Source organism: Diceros bicornis, chromosome 2 (assembly GCF_020826845.1).
Source record: "Diceros bicornis minor isolate mBicDic1 chromosome 2, mDicBic1.mat.cur, whole genome shotgun sequence".
Taxonomy (NCBI): Eukaryota; Metazoa; Chordata; class Mammalia; order Perissodactyla; family Rhinocerotidae; genus Diceros; species Diceros bicornis.
In genome coordinates, this window is record NC_080741.1 from 67,407,533 (window position 1) to 67,423,825 (window position 16,293).

Sequence of the window (16,293 nt, forward strand, 5' to 3'; positions counted from 1 at the left end):
TGACATGTGACAACTGCCTTCTCACTGTGCCCTCACATGGCAGAGAGAGAGCACTCTGATGTCTCTTCTTTTTATTCATAATGACACCCACCAGCCAGCCCTATCAGATTAAGGCCCCATCCTTATGACCTCATTTAACCTTTATTACCTCCTCACAGACCCTGTCTCCAGATACAGTCACATTTGGGGGTTAGGGCTTCAACATACGAATTTAGGGGGTGGGGAAGAGACGCAAACATTCTATAACAGCCATCATGCCTTAATTAGATTTTAAATGACCCTAGAGAGTCTACAATGAAGGTAGCTCTAAACCTCATTAACAAAATAAAAGAAATATGCTTTAGTAACTTCTTAGAATAGTCAAGAAGTCTTCTGGACATTCATTAATATTATAGTTTGCTTAGAATTTTGTTGCTATTTAGATAACCATCCACAAATGCAAATAGATTTTTTTTTTCTATTCAAACTTGTCTCTGAATAATCAGCTTGCCTGGTCTCGGATTTTATTCATTTATACAGCACCGACTATGGTACTTCATTGATTTTAGGATCCATGTTTTTCATCTTTTAAGATGTCAGGAGGTGTCACAACCGATAGCATCTTCCCATTATAATTGGCATTGCTTTTCTTTCTTAGAAATACACAAAATAGCAGCGTATCTCACAATTGACAGCATCTTAGATTTGATAAAATACGGTAGGTTGCAGGCACTGTTCTAAATACTTCACAAATATTATCCTATGTAATCTTACAAAAATGCTATGATGTAGATACTATTTTTATTTCTATTTTACATTTAACAAAATGTACAAAAATTAATTTGCCCAAGGTCACACAACTAGAAATCAGAAAGAGGAGAGAGTCAAACCCAGGCAGTGTCTATGCTCTCACAGGGTGGTGGGGGTGAGGGGTGGGTAGCAGCCGTGGTAGCTGATATTTCACCAAGTAGCACCAAAATGGGAGCTCTGCCTCAGCAAGTCACAAGGCACATCTCAGTTTCCCACTGAAAACATCTTTTCTACCTGATGACAGTGTTTGTGGGGCTCCAGATAGGCAGTCTCTCTAGAAATCTCTCTACTGTTGACACTGGACTATGATCTTTGAATAAGGATGTGCCTCATTTCTTTGTAATCTACAGTTCCTGGCACAGGAAATAGGTACTCAGAAACAGGTACTTAAAATTGCTCTAGGAATGATGGCAGAAGAGAGGGAACCAGTGTGGGCTATGCACAGAAATCAATGATTATACTTGCTTGAGCAGCTCACGTTATAACATTGTATTAGTCAGGGTTCTCCAGAGAAACAGAACCAACAGGATATGCGTATACACACACAAAGTGATTTCTTATAAGTAATTGGCTCACTTGATCATGAAAGCTGGCAATTCTCAAGATCTGCAGGGTGAGTCAGGAGGCTGGAGACTCAGGAGAGCCAATGGTTTAGTTCCAGGATGAGCCCAAGGGTCCAAGACCCAGTAGAGCCAATGGTGTTGGAGAAAGAACATCATGAGCTTTTGTTCCACTCCAAAGGCCAGCAGGCTCAAGACCCAGCAAGAGCTGATGTTTCAGTCTGAGTCCAAAGGCAGGAAAAGACTGATGTCCCAGTTCAAAAGCGGGAAGAATTCTCTCTTACTTAGGGTAAAGTCAAGCTTTTTGTTCTATTCAGGCCTTCAACTGATTGGATAAGGCCTACCCACACTAGGGAGGGCAATCTATCAATTCAAATGTTAACCTCATCCAAAACACACTCACAGAAACACCCAGAATAGTGTTTGACCAAATATCTGGGCACCCCGTGGCCCAGTCAAGTTGACATAAAAAATTAACCATCACAAACATCACACAACTATGTAGTATAGTGTTGCTAGATGGGAAAAAAATGAAAGCTGAAAACAGACAAGAAACTAATGGCTTTCGTGGTAAACTTGGTTCTCTGAAAAGGTACAGGAGGGATGTCTTGTCCAATCGGCTTAGCACCATAGAGTGGCCAGTTAGAGTAAATTCACTTAAAACAAAGATGCATTTTTCCTCTTAAACAGCAGGCAACACTTTGGTTGGACAACCGTCTTGAAAACTAAAGCTCAATACATGTACATAAGACCCATGCAATAACTGAGAGGTTGTAGCTGAAACTTCTCATATGGGGATTACTTTAGAGTTTCCAGGTGTGCATTGGAATAGGTAAAACTGAGTTATCCAGAAGTGGAGCTGCTCTCTGGAAAGAAACTGGCCAAAGAGAAAGCAAAACACTCTCCTCTTTGCGCTGTCTGTTCATCCTTGTCGGTTGCTGGGCCATTTCCCTTCCGGTTTTGCCTGGGAAGGCAGATGGGAGGGCATTTAGTTGTATTTATTTAACCAACACTTAGATACAGTGTACTATGTGCCAGATGCTGTTCTCTGTGCTCTTGGAGACATATTTATAAGTGGGAAAACTTGAAACTCTTCCTTAATTCCTTTCCACCCTGCTGAACTTGCAGTCGGGTTGCATATTTTCTTCTCAGAAAAGGTGACTTACAATATTGGCAGGACTGTAAAATGTAAGATGCCTGGTTCCCCACTCACCCAAATAGTTAATGTAGACACCATTGAGAGTGTTATGATAATCCTTACAACAAAAATTGATTGCTTTGGGATTGCTATAGAGGATGGATTAACTTTATCTGGAGAGGAAACTGCTTAAATGCATACCTTTCTTTTGTTATTGAATATGCTTTTAAGAAACCTTGCAAACAACAGAGAAAATACCCATTTGTTGCAGTGCAGTCAGGGCCTTTCCATTGTAAAAGGGATAAAACACAAAACCTCATTTGCAATAGAAGTTCTTCAGTTGAAACTACTTGAAAGCTGATAGAGAGACAGAAGGCATCAGGTTAGGGTGACTTTCTTCATGCTATTATTTCTCTTAGATCCTTTTCCGTTTGTTCAAATCCTTTTTCCCCTTCCTCCTCCTGCTAGCATGAGAAAATACACCCTCAAAGGGAAGCCTCACCCTCCAGTGATCTTCTTAGAAGGCATTTATTTGATTTGAGTGTGGTTTTCTCTGTGGCATTCTCAGTCTTTCTCTCCATGGGGGCAGAAGAGAGGAAAGAAAAGGCTGAAAACAAGATTTCATGAAATGAAAGCAGAAAATGAGGCCACGGATGGTCACTGCCTTAGGCAAATATGCCCAGTATTCCTAGTTGTGGTTCCCTTATAATTCTCAACTTTCTTCCCTGATCCCTGCCCCAAGGCTTTCAGTCAAAAATGGAGACGTCACAGTAGAGAAGTTAAGACTCTGGTGGCCATGCAACCATCAGCTGGACAAACTTGGTAACTTAGCTGTAGAGACAAATATCTTTTGAGCCCCTATCATGTGTCAGACCCTCTGCTGGGGTTGAGGACAGAGCCATAAAGGAGAGACACATCTCTGGTCTCAACAAGTAGAAATATCGGACAATTCTCCTAAGGTGGAAATGGACTTCTCCTTACCTGCTGGTGACAAAGGAGAGGGCACTGGAGTGGAGTCAGAATTGCTGAGCTGGAATACCAGCTTCTAAGCTTGGGTAATTCTAGCGAGCCTCTCAATCTTTCTCATACATAAGTAGTATATTATCTATCTCTCATGATGATTATAAAGTTTAAATTAAAGTGCTTAACGAATACAGTGAGCTACTTGAAACACTACAGATGTTGAATAAGTGACTTTGGTTTACATATTTGTTCAATAAATATTTGTTGAGCCTTTACTCTGCCTGGCACATGGAAACTTAACACTGAGCAAAACAGGCCAAAAAAATCCTCTTGCTCAAGGACCTTTCACGTTTAGTGATGAAAGAAACACAAAGCAGGAAAGATGCAATTTAAAATAGAGAGGGCCCAAGCAACTAATATTTGAGTGAGAAATTAAAGCAGGTGAGAGAAGAAGCCTTGCACATATCCAAGGGAAAGAGGCCCCCATAACTGCAGCTATGTGAGAGAAGGGAAGATTGATTCATAGGAAATGATGCCAGAAAGATAATGGAGGGTGAATGAGCAGATTACACGGGGCCTCATGGGTCTCTGCGGGGGCTCAGGCTTTTACTCACAATGAGATAGGAAGCCCCTGGAAATTTTGACCTTAGAATGGCCCCATCTGACATACATTTTTAAAGGATCTATTATGATTAGAACAGACTAAAAAAGAGCAAGGATGGAAGCAGGGACACAACTCCTGTCACAATAACCCAGGGAGAGGTGATGACGGCTTGGACCAAGGTCACAGCAGTGGAGATGGTAAGAAAAGTTTGGATTCTGAATATATTTAGAAGGAAGAGGTGACAGGATTTATCAATTGGTTAAATGTGAGATGTGAGAGGAAGAGAGAGAGGTCACTGCTGACTCCGAAGTTGTTGCCTGGAACAACAAGAAGGGTGGGGTTGTCCCTTAAATAAATGAGAAAAAACTAGGAGCTTGGTTCTTAAGTTTTAGATGCCGATTAGAAATCTAACTGAGGAAGGTCAAATAAGCAGTTAGACATTTGAGTCTGGTGTTCAAGAGAGAAGTCTGGTTTTAAGATGGACATTTGCTCATCATTGGAATGTGGATGGTATTTAAAGCCATGAGACTGGATAAAATCCCCAAGGGAATACTTGTAGCCAGAAGATAAAGAAAAGAATCACTGCAATGTTAAGAGCTTGCAAGAAGAGAAGGAGTGGGCAGTGGCCTAAAAAGAGAAACAAGTGTGAATGTGTAGTGTTCTGGAAGCCCAGTGGACAAAGGTACCAAGAATGAGGGAGTAATCATGTTAAATGCTACTATGAATTCAGGTAACATGAGGACCATTGGATGTTGCAATATTAAAGTCATTGGTGGCCTTAACAAGAAAAATATCGGTAGAAAAGTGGAGGTAAATCATGATTGGAATGAGTTTCAGAGAAAGCAGAAAGTGAGAAATTGCAGACAATATGCTAGAAATTGTGTAATAAAGAGGAGAGAAATGAGAATGTAACTGACGGGGGATACAGGTGTTAGCAAATTTTTTTAAGATGTGAGAAATTACAGCATACGTGTATGCTGATGGGGAAAAAATTCTTATAGAGTGCCTAAACACTCTGTCTCTGTAGGAATAATTACTATTGTTCCACTCTAATAGATATTACAAACAAAAATTTTCAACAACTGACTGAAAGGCAAAACAAAAGAAGAATATGTTCTAATCCAACACACCCTGTCTCTTACCTTAAGTTTTTAAGATACCTAAAAACTTTCTATACTCAGCAGTCCTAATTAATCTCAAAAAGATTTTTCTTCCCTCACCACTCAAAACAATGCCTATTCTAAGGACTTTCCCTCCACATTTTTCTTAATCAAAAGTCTGCTATCCATTTACCATTCTTTACCAAGAGTACCCTCAATTAGAAGATTCATATCTATATGAGACGATAAGTACCACAGAATAAACGCTCTGAGAGGATCTCATTATAAATGAACCTTGGTCTTTTGAAGGCATGACATAAATAAATATGACTACATATACACACACAAAATACTCCCACTTTAATTATAATACAAAAGCTGGCTTTATTAAATAAAAATTTATTTATTAATTAAAACTTAAACATATACTTTCAAATGTTACATTGAGCTATCACTTACTTCTTAGTGTGATAAACCTTCCCATATTTCAGAAGTATTCCATCAAACTGTCTGTTATGGACTGAACTGTGTTTCCCCCAAATTCATATGTTGAAGCCCTAAACCCCAATGTGACTATATTTGGAGATAGGGCCTTTAGCAAGGGAATTAAGGTTAAATGAGGTCTTAAGGGCAGGGCCCTCATCCAATAGGACTGGTGTCCTTATAAGGAGATGAAGAGATACCACAGAGTTCCCTCTCTCTCCACACACTCACAGAGAAGAGACCATGTGAGGTCATAGTGAGAAGGCGGCCATCTACTAGCCAGGAAGAGGGCCCTCACCAGAAACCGAATTTGCTGGCACCTTGATCTTGGGCTTCTAGCTTCTAGAACTGTGAGAAAATAAATTTCTGTTGTTTAAGCCACACAGTCTGTGGTGTTTTGTTATGGCAGCCTGAGTTGACTAATACACTGTCACTTATTAATTCTAACTTCATAGGCTGAAAAAAGGTGACATGCTTCACATCAAGGGGTGTCACGCTGGAAACACGATTGGGCAAAAGAAATCTTCTGGGATCACTCACGTTTCTGAAAAAGTCTCTTTCCATGTGTACCTGTGTATGCGTGTGTGCTGTAAATCAGCTTTTTAAGCCTAGTTCATTACAGAGCAATGGGAAATACCAATTATAAGACATGATCTTTGTCCTCAACTGCTGGTAGTTTGGACCCAGTCTGCCTTAGTTTATAGTAACGTAGATTACTACAATGCCAAATCGTATTGGAGAATGGTCTTGTTCTTAGGAAATACATGTAGTGTGCCACTTCCTTTCAAATAATTCAGAAAAACAAAATCAGCTAGATAGGCAGATAGGTTTTTAATTGGTAGTTCTAACACGATAGGATGTAACAGGTGGTAAATCTAGTAAGGGATATAAAGATGTTCATTGTACTTTTCTTTCAAACTTTCTTTAGATTTCAAAAGTTTCCAAATAAGAAGCTGGGAGGAAAAGCCAACATTACAAGAAATAAAGAAAGCATTAGAGAGGTAAAGACCCCAGGCTCCTCTGTTTAAAGAGCGACTCTTCCCTCTCTACTTCCGTAAGGTTTTCAATAAGTGACATCACTTCTCTTTGCCTTGGTTTCCATATCTGCAAAATAACAAACCTTCAGAGGTTTGATGTGAAAGGATAAATGGTAATATATGTAAAGTGGTGAGAACGGTGCCCAGTGTACAGAAAGTGCTCAATAAATATTAGTGGTAGTAATAATAATTAAAAATGAATATGATCATAACTATTATTACTGCTAATATCATTATAGACTACTTCAACAACTATTAAACTAGAAAGATCTAGGAAGAAATGCATAGAATTGGATTCTTTTTTTTTTTTATTATTTATACTTCTCAGAATAAGGAAAAAGTAAATGCCTTCCAGGAGCAGAAAATTGACATTGCAACGGCCCCTTACCCAACCGATATTCTTTGAATTTGAGATTAGAGATAGTCAGCAATCCTTCTTTTAATTTTTTCCCACGTGGCACATGAATCCTTTTATTTCCCCACAAGTATCAATCCAGTGCCTCCTTAAACCCTGAGCTCTCCCATAGAAACAATCGATGCCAAATTTAGGGCATCTCCAACGATGTGAGTCATGACTCGCAGCCCTACGGCATTGGACTATACTAGATACTCCAGTTTCTGCTTCTTTGACTTCTGGTTTTACTATTGCCTACTACTTTTAAAGGTTTCAACTCAGCAGGACCACTGGGGAACAGGAAATCAAATGAAGTGGCTCCCCATGCTTAGTGCATCATACTGATCACCTTTCTTCTGAAAGGGGAACATAATTGCAAAGCCATAGAAGAGACCGCAAAAAGCCTCTCCATTTGGAGGGAACTGATGAAGCAGAGAACTGACATTATGCTTCACTGGCACCTCCTCTCTCAGCCTCAGTCAGCTGCCCGCCCCCCTTTCCCAGCACTCCTACAAATCAGGGGGACAGCTAAGTGGAAGATTTATCAAAAGAAAAAGGAGACAGAAGGAGAAGTGAAATTGCTGTATTCAGCTTCAAAAAACCTGTTAAAAAACTATACATATACTAAAGTTAGAATAAAGCCAAATGGAGAGTTAAAAGATAAAAATAAACACAAGGACTTGTTTTAGTCCCTGCAAGTCCTTTTCAATATCTGTATTTGTGATTTCAACAACATTTCATACACAGTTGGATAGATTTCTTATGTGTTCTACTAAATTTGCATGTGAAACCGTCTCAGTGGACAAAAATAAATAAATCTATGTGCATATAATGTAGAAATTGGTGATAAGCTTCCATTTGTACATTTAAAATATAAAAAGTATATATGTATTTTTAACATTTTTCCCTTAGGAAATTTTGTTCTATTTCACTTCTAACTAAAATAGACTCCAGCAATATGCTGCATAATGTTTTTTTATCATAACCTAAACAATATTTTAGATGCTATTTAAACACTCTCTTATAAACATTATTTTTGTTGATACAATTATGCATGTCATTATGCATTCTGAGCCCAGAATTAAAATATCAGACTGCTACCCTCACATGGCACCATGGATCTCTCCTTAACAGCACTTAACCAAACCAGTTTTCAATAGATGTTTTAATTTTTTAATTCCAGTTAAAAATGGTAAAATACTCACCTATGTTGATCTTCTCTCCTTCCTAAGACACTATTAATACAATAGCAAAGGAAGACAAAAGATCCAAACTCCCAAGGGCAAAGAACAGAAGTGGAGCTATCAGCAGTTGGGAGACATTTAACAGTGTTTTGGAAGATGGAAAGTAGATGGATTGATTGGAAAGTAGATGGATGATTGATACAGGCGGAAGTGGGGGCACAAGAGTGATTCACTTCCAAGAACCTCAATAGGTCCTTCAAGGCATGAGGCTGAAAGCAGGAAGCCTGGCTGACCACCAGTATACACAAAAACAAATTCCACTTATCACCGAGACCTATCCATTGTCAGAGATTCCACTCTTCCATAAGGAGGTCCAACATTTGGAGAAAATCTCCAATATGAAAAAGACCAAAATAGACAAACAGAAAAAATAAAACTGGAAGACAGACAGAAAGTTAATGCAAGGAATAAACAAGGACCTAAGATTACTAATAGTAGTAGTATGACTCCAAAAGGAAAAGAGGAGAGAAGGAGGAAAAGATGATTAACACTCACTATGTGTGAGGTATTCTAAGTGTTTGTTAATTTTTAATATATATAATATATAATAAACACATATATATCCTTACTGGTTTTATATATATAATTATAATATGTATGAAATCTCACAATTATCGGATATATATATTCTCAATAAATCTTTGACAATAGGTAAGATAAGAGAAAGACAAATTTTCACAAGGTCATTCATCAAATAATCAAAAAAAAACACATGTCAAATCCAGATAATCTGATACTGCAAAATGCTATGACAACGAAATCAATCAGACAACATAAAAGTACTCTTGAGAATTTTTTAATAGCTGAAACCAATAATTTTTCCAAATAAAATCTCTCAGAAAATTCAAAAGACAAACAGATGGAAATTATGAAAGCAAACAGGAAATACTTAGAGAAACAATCCCCATGGCCCAATATCCTACTCCAGAGATAGAGAACAACAACACTGTGTTTTTACACAGTGAGGATATCACCAAAGAGATGATACACGTCCAAGACGAGAGGGACCTGAATCCCATTAGTGCCCCGAAACACAGAACGAAGAGCAGACCTGCACCAAGACACAGCCCCGCGAAACTGAACTTCCCAGAATAACAGCAACAACAAAATCAAAAAATAAACAGAATAAGAGCTTTGAGAAACCAGGAGGAGAAATATTAACATGTGGAAAAAGGAATAAAACAATTTTATTAGACTTCTCAAAAGCAAGACTGTATGCTAAAAACCAATGGGGTCACGCTTTCAAAATTCTAAAGGAAAAGATTGCTATACCCAACAAAACTATCAATAAAGTGTGAGACAAAACATATTTCAGGCATTGTCTCTAAACTTTTATTTTCACGAACCCAATTATTTAGGAATTTAATGGAGGATATGCTGTAGCAAAATAAAGGAGTAAAGCTAGTAAGAGAGAGACAGGGGAAAAGAAGGAATCCAATCCAAAAGATCGGTGAAACAAAGCCACCGGGTCACGTTTTCAGCTAGCCAGAATAGAAGAAGCCAGAGATCTCAGGAGAAAGGGAAATCTGGTAAGAAGCATTAAGCTAAAAATATTTTATACATGCAAATAAATAAAGCAGTTAGAAAGAATAAAACTGACCAAGGTAAAGATCACCTTTCCTTTCTGTCATAAGAGAAGGTTAGTAGATAAGATCTAAAATGGATTAAGTCAGTATCTCAGTATATGTGTATTATACAGAAATACGGTCTTAATAGAGCTGAGATATAAAAAAGGAAAACAGTAGTTGCAGCTGGAGAGTGGAACTAGGGATACAGAGAGGTGAGCCAGTTGATTTTTCAAATGTATACCAGTATTACTTGGATAAATTTAATTACATATTTTGAAATCCTAACCACCCAGATGATTTCCAAAGCCACAGTATCTTACATTCAGAGCTGAGTCCTTTCATACATACATACATATACATACACATACCTATGCATATGCATACACATATAAGAATTGACTCCTTTACCTTTGATAACTATGTCTAAAGTTTTCTATTTTTAGTAAGTTTTTTCTATAATGTTAAGGTTATTTTCAAGTAAAAAAATAGTATATCTCTATGTGCTGCGTGTTTCACATTTACTTAAGCAGTCGCACACCCACGTGCACACACAATTCGTTACAAAAATACTGACTAAAAACTCTGATTAAAACCTCCAAGACAAAAGTGGAAATCCCACTGAACGTATAATGATATGTAACTGATATTAACCATCTTTTCCTGAGCATGACCATCCCTTAGACAATACGCTTCATCTGGGTAGGGAACACAACTCCCTTATTCATGACTGGATCCCTATAGTAAGCAGTAAATTCTCGAATGAAAGAACTAATCCTCTTAATCCTCTTTTTCATACATGGCTTACATTAATACTGGAAGATAGTAGTTACACAAAATCTTCATCAATGGCCTACAAACTTGAGCCAGTAAATACCTTTATATCATGAAAACCCAGGAAAGACTTCCTTGCCTGAGTGACTGTATTCTAGGCTAGTCATGGATTCAGACTCATTAAATAAAAAAAAATCCAAATATAATCCTATTCAAACGCCAAACCTTCTATAGCCTGGATTTTGATTTCTTAGTTCATTTTGGATCTTTGTGTTGTTTGCTTTTAATAAAACTCTAAGGAAAAACACTTTTTCAAAAATGCTTCCCTCCTAAAAACATGATGGCTTTAGGAACGATGTCCAATTAGGGGTAAGAATAGGGTTCTTGTGGGGGTTATGCATTTTAAATGCTGTAAGAGTAGAAGTTTGTGACCACCCGGGACAAGTCGGTGATAACACGTTTTGAAATGCCCAGAAAAAATCTAGTACAACATACCACTGCTGCTAACAGTGATTATCTCTGAGGAAGAGAAATTTTGGAATAAGCAAGGATTGATTTTATAATTAAAGAAAATAAAAACCATTTTAAAAATGAAAAAGTAGAAGCTCTCATAACCAATGTTCTGAAACAACAGTTTTCAAATGTGGGGGAAGAGGGAGAATCTCCCTCTGCCCTTTTCCTTAAGGTTCTTATGGCTGGCCAAATAATTAACAAGACAGGTTAGCAGGAGAAAATAATACCAAGTTTAATAACATGTATACATGGGAGAAAGCAGGGACACTGCGTTTCTCAACACAATAGCAGAAATTCTCCTCTTAAATACCATGTTCAGCCAAGGACAAAGTAGGATGTTGGGGGTGGGGGAAGTCAGTTACAGGAGATTACCACTAAAGCACAGTAAACAAGAGTAAGGTTATTATGCAGATTTAAGGCCTCACTTTCCACATTGATAAGCCTCTAGAAATGAGGCCATCCCGCCCTCTTCCCAAAACAGAGAGGGAGATACCTTTGCAAATGGAGATTTCCCTTATAAATGTAAATGTTTGTCTGGCAACTCCTTGCAGGGCCATCCAGAGAATGTGGCCAGAGAGACAGAACTTCCGATAAGATGGGCTTGTTTGTGCCTTTCCTTTTGTAACATTTATCCTACATTATCTTTACAGCCATCATGATAGAAGATCTGTTCCAAGAAGGAGCCACCATGTCAAACTCTTTAGGCAGTTAGAGGGGGAGGTCAAATGTCCCTCAGAGAAAACAATCAAGGTAAAGAGATATATTTTAGGATGGCCAAATCTTGATCTCCCACACAAACTAGAGTATGTGAACCTCTAGAAATACACAAAGACTTTCCAAAAGTTACACCCACAGACAGCTTTAAAGGAATCAATTTCCAGATTATTCTCCATACATTGTGGTTTTTTTCGTTTTTTTTTTTTTTTGTTTTCTTTTTTACCTAAACATATAGGAGGTGCCTATGATGGAGGCACACACACGCCTGCTCTCCAGACCCAACTCACCTTCTCCCACTTTATAAAGAAAGAATAACTTTTGCGCAACCCATATCTCACTATAGTACTAGCAGTGAACACTTCTACATTAACACCCAACAAAAGGTGAGTTTGAAATTTGGTGTCATTGAAAGCCCCCTCTCCAATATTCATCTCATTAACAAATGAAATTCCAATAAAATTTTACTGATGAGGAAGAATTCAGACGTCACCTTAAAATGTGCAAAGGTGTTCCGAGGTGTTTAAGTGTGAAGACCACTACACTACCCAATGAGTTTCTAGAATATTCTGATGGACTGCCACAGCACACTGAATGTTCTCACACAGAGGGAGCAAGAATTGAGCTGCATATTCACCAAAACTGCGAGTTTGTTACCAAACATACTGTCGAGGCAGGGAAAATCCCCTTTCTTCCCTTCTTGTGTTCTTATGGCTGGACTGATACTAAAATTGACACCAGACCAGATTAACAGGAGAAAAACCCAGTTTGATACATACGTATTGGAGACCACAAAGAAATGATGCTCAGAGGGTGAACAAAAAAGGCAGTATATGTAGCTTTGACACAAAGAAACATAAATTTGTGAAAAATTGACAGGACAAAGAAACTTAAGTTTGGGGTATGTAATTAGTGAGGAATTCAAGCAGAGTTTAGGCTTGAGGTAGTAAATCAGCAAGGTTTGTTTATTCAGGCTTCTTGGCCCTGAATTCCCTAGCTCTACTGATAAGGATGCAGGGAGAGCACCTTTCACATGGGAGATTTATTTCCTGCTTTCAGGGGGAACAGAGACAGGAGTGTCAGAAAGCCCTTTTTGCTTTTTAAGTAACTTTAACTCAAAATAGTCAATATGCTATTGTGGGACAACTTGAGGTGTCCTGTCCTGGGCCCCCACAATACTGACACCATTTGTACCGTAACTGGAATTATGTGACCTAATTGAATATTATGTAAACCAAGAAAGTTGTTTCTTCTCCAAAAGTAAGCCAAGTGCTTGGAAAGATGCAAAGGCAAGCTGTGAAAAAAGCAATCAAACGACATGGGGGCACAAGCACAAAGATAATTTTTTCTTAATTCTGTAAGGCTTCACAAGTGTCTAAGGTCTACACTCCACTTTTACAAAGAACCTGGAATTCAGGAGTGACAGAGAATAGGTGAGCTTTATGAAAACAAGACCATGTGGAATCCAGAACATTAGATCCATGCGCAAAGAAATGACCTTAATATTACATGAAATGACTGATAAATGAATGTACATTTATAGATAGTAAGTTCAAATAAAATATTTAAGACATGTTTTATCTTATATTTTTTAAATAATTCCTTCTCTAAATGACTTTTTCAGTTAACCAGACAACTACTGCTCTCAATCACCTAGAGAAGAGAGCATCTACTGAAATAAAAAGTCACAGTTGGGGGCCGGCCCCGTGGCTTAGCGGTTAAGCACACGCACTCGCTACTGGCAGCCCGGGTTCGGATCCCAGGCGCGCACCGACGCACCGCTTGTCCGGCCATGCTGAGGCCGTGTCCCACATACAGCAACTAGAAGGATGTGCAACTATAACATACAACTATCTACTGGGGCTTTGGGGGTGGGGGGAGGAGGATTGGCAATAGATGTTAGCTCAGGGCCAGTCTTCCTCAGTAAAAAAAAAAAAGGAGGATTGGCATGGATGTTAGCTCAGGGCTGATGTTCCTCACAAAAAAAGAAAAAAAAAAGTCACAGTTAACTTTAGCTCAGTCATCCCCAGAAGAGCACATAGTATCCTCTATTACAGGGAGGGATCCTCTATAAGACTAGGTACTCTGTTTCTACCCCACCTGGGGCACACTGCAATACAATTCTTACCTGGAGTTAGCACAGTCTCCCAGGATAAAGATTGAACTCTCCACAAGACAGTGTCTACTTCAGCCCAGTCACCTGCACTTCTGACCAACTTGGCTACAAATTCAGGGGTTCCCACAAACCCCTCAGCTTTGATAATTCACTAGAACAACTCACAGAACTCAAGGAAGCACTGTACTTATGATAACATTTTTATTATAAAGGATACACATAGGGCAAGGTCTGGAAGGGTCCTAGATGCAGAGCTTCCATGCACTCTCCCTTTGGATTCAGGGCGCATCACCCTCCTGGCACATCACTGTGTTCACCAACCAGGAAGCTCCACTAAATTTCAGTGTCCAGAGTTTTTATTGAGATTTCATTACATAGTCATGATTGATTAAATCAATGGCCATTAAATCAATGGCCACTAAACTTGATCTCCAGCTCCCCTCCTCTACCCAGAGGTCAGAAATCCGAAAGTTCCAACCTTCTAATCACTTGCTTGGTCTCTCTGGTGACCAGTCGCCATTCTGAAGGTATCTAGGGGCCCACCATGAGTCACCTCATTAGCATAACAAAGCCCTATCACTCAGGAAATTCCAAGGGTTGCTGAAGCCCTGTGCCAGGAACCAGTAACAAAGATCAGATATATTCTTTATTATACCACAACAGTGCAGTAACTATAGAACCAGTGCTCTAATTTCCCATGCAAGGAAAGTGATGTTCAAGGTGCTGCAACAAACGCTTTTACCTTATATGGAGCAAGAAATGCCTGATGTCCAAGCTAGATTTTGAAAAGGGAGAAGCACACAAGATCTAAGCATGATTATTCATTGGCTGTTGGAGTGCTCCAAAGAATTTCAGAACATGGTTAGTCTATGTTTTACAGACTATGGTACAGCCTTTGACCATGTAGATCATGAAAAGCTATGGGCTGCTCTGAAAGAAATGGGAGTGCCTCATCACTTGATTGTCCTGATGCACAACCTGTATTGTGGACAAGAAGCCACCGTCAGAACAGAATACAGAAAGACAATGGTTTCCTGGAGGCAAAGGTGTCAGACAAGGGTACATTTTATCTCCCTATCCATTTAATCTGTATCTAGAACCTATCATACAAAAAACAGGGCTAGCCTCAGATGAAGCAGGAGTGAAAACTGGTGGAAGAAATATCACAATCTAAGATATGCAGATGACACTCTCTTACTGGCAGAAAGCAGCAATGACTTGAAATGACTTCTGACGAAAGTGAAAGAAGAAAGTGCCAAAGCAAGATAGTATTTGAACATCAAGAAGACAAAAATCATGACTACAAAAGAGCTATACAACTTTAACGTAGACAAGGAGACATTGAAATTGTTAAAGATTTTGTCTACCTTGGTTCAGTCATCAATTTAAATGGAGACTGCAGCCAACAAATCAAGAGAAGAATGAGAATTGGAAGGATAGCAATAAAAGAATTAGGAAAAATCATCAAGTGTAAGGAAGTGTCATTATACACCAAGGCCTAGATTATCCACACCCTCCTGTTCCCAATTACTATTCACAGGTGCAAAAGCTGGACAGCGAAGAAGGCTGACAGAAAAAAATGTATTCCTCTGAAATATGGTGTTGGAGGAGAGCTCCATGGACACCCTGGACTTCCAGAAAGATGGACAGGTGGGTCTTGGAGCAAATTAAGCCTGAACCATCACTGGAGGCAAAAAAGACCAAAATGAGGCTGTCCTACTTTGGGCACATCATGAGAAGGAAGGGTTCTTTGGAAAAGACAATAATGCTGGGAAAAGTAGACGGCAGCAGGAAAAGGGAAAGATCAAATATGAAATGGCTTGACTCCATACAGGAAGCCATAGGCGTGAGTCTACAGGAGCTGAGTACGGCTGTTGAGGACAGGACACTGTGGACATCACTCATTCATAGGGTCGCCAGGAGTCAGAGCTGACTTGACGGCACGTAACAACAATACCACAACAGGCAAATTAAAATTGTGGAACAGATACAATTTCATTAAATTTTTAATGAAATTTTGGGTTGAGAGAAGATTAAGAGTATGGGAGCTTAAGAAAAGGGAATGAGGACAGGAAAGCAAGGAAGACTGAGAACAGTGATGAAAGAAAACAGAGCAAATGAGAGAACTGGATCAAGGAGTAAATGATGGCCTCAGATCAGAACAGTGTTGTCAACGTGTTTGCCAAAAGAATAGTTTTTATCCAGAAACAAAGCATCTGGGGGGAGATACCAAACAGAGATGGACCTTGCTTCTTCATCTAGGAGATGAACCAGAATGGTCATGCTAGGCCTAGTGGTA

The 16,293-nt window shown here is 39.0% G+C and overlaps 1 protein-coding gene across 4 annotated transcripts in view; it reads right to left on the reverse strand.

The window, feature by feature from the left end:
- The window catches only part of TAFA4 (TAFA chemokine like family member 4), a 158,171-nt gene that overhangs the window by 22,829 nt on the left and 119,049 nt on the right, over window positions 1-16,293 (reverse strand). The window lies entirely within an intron of this gene.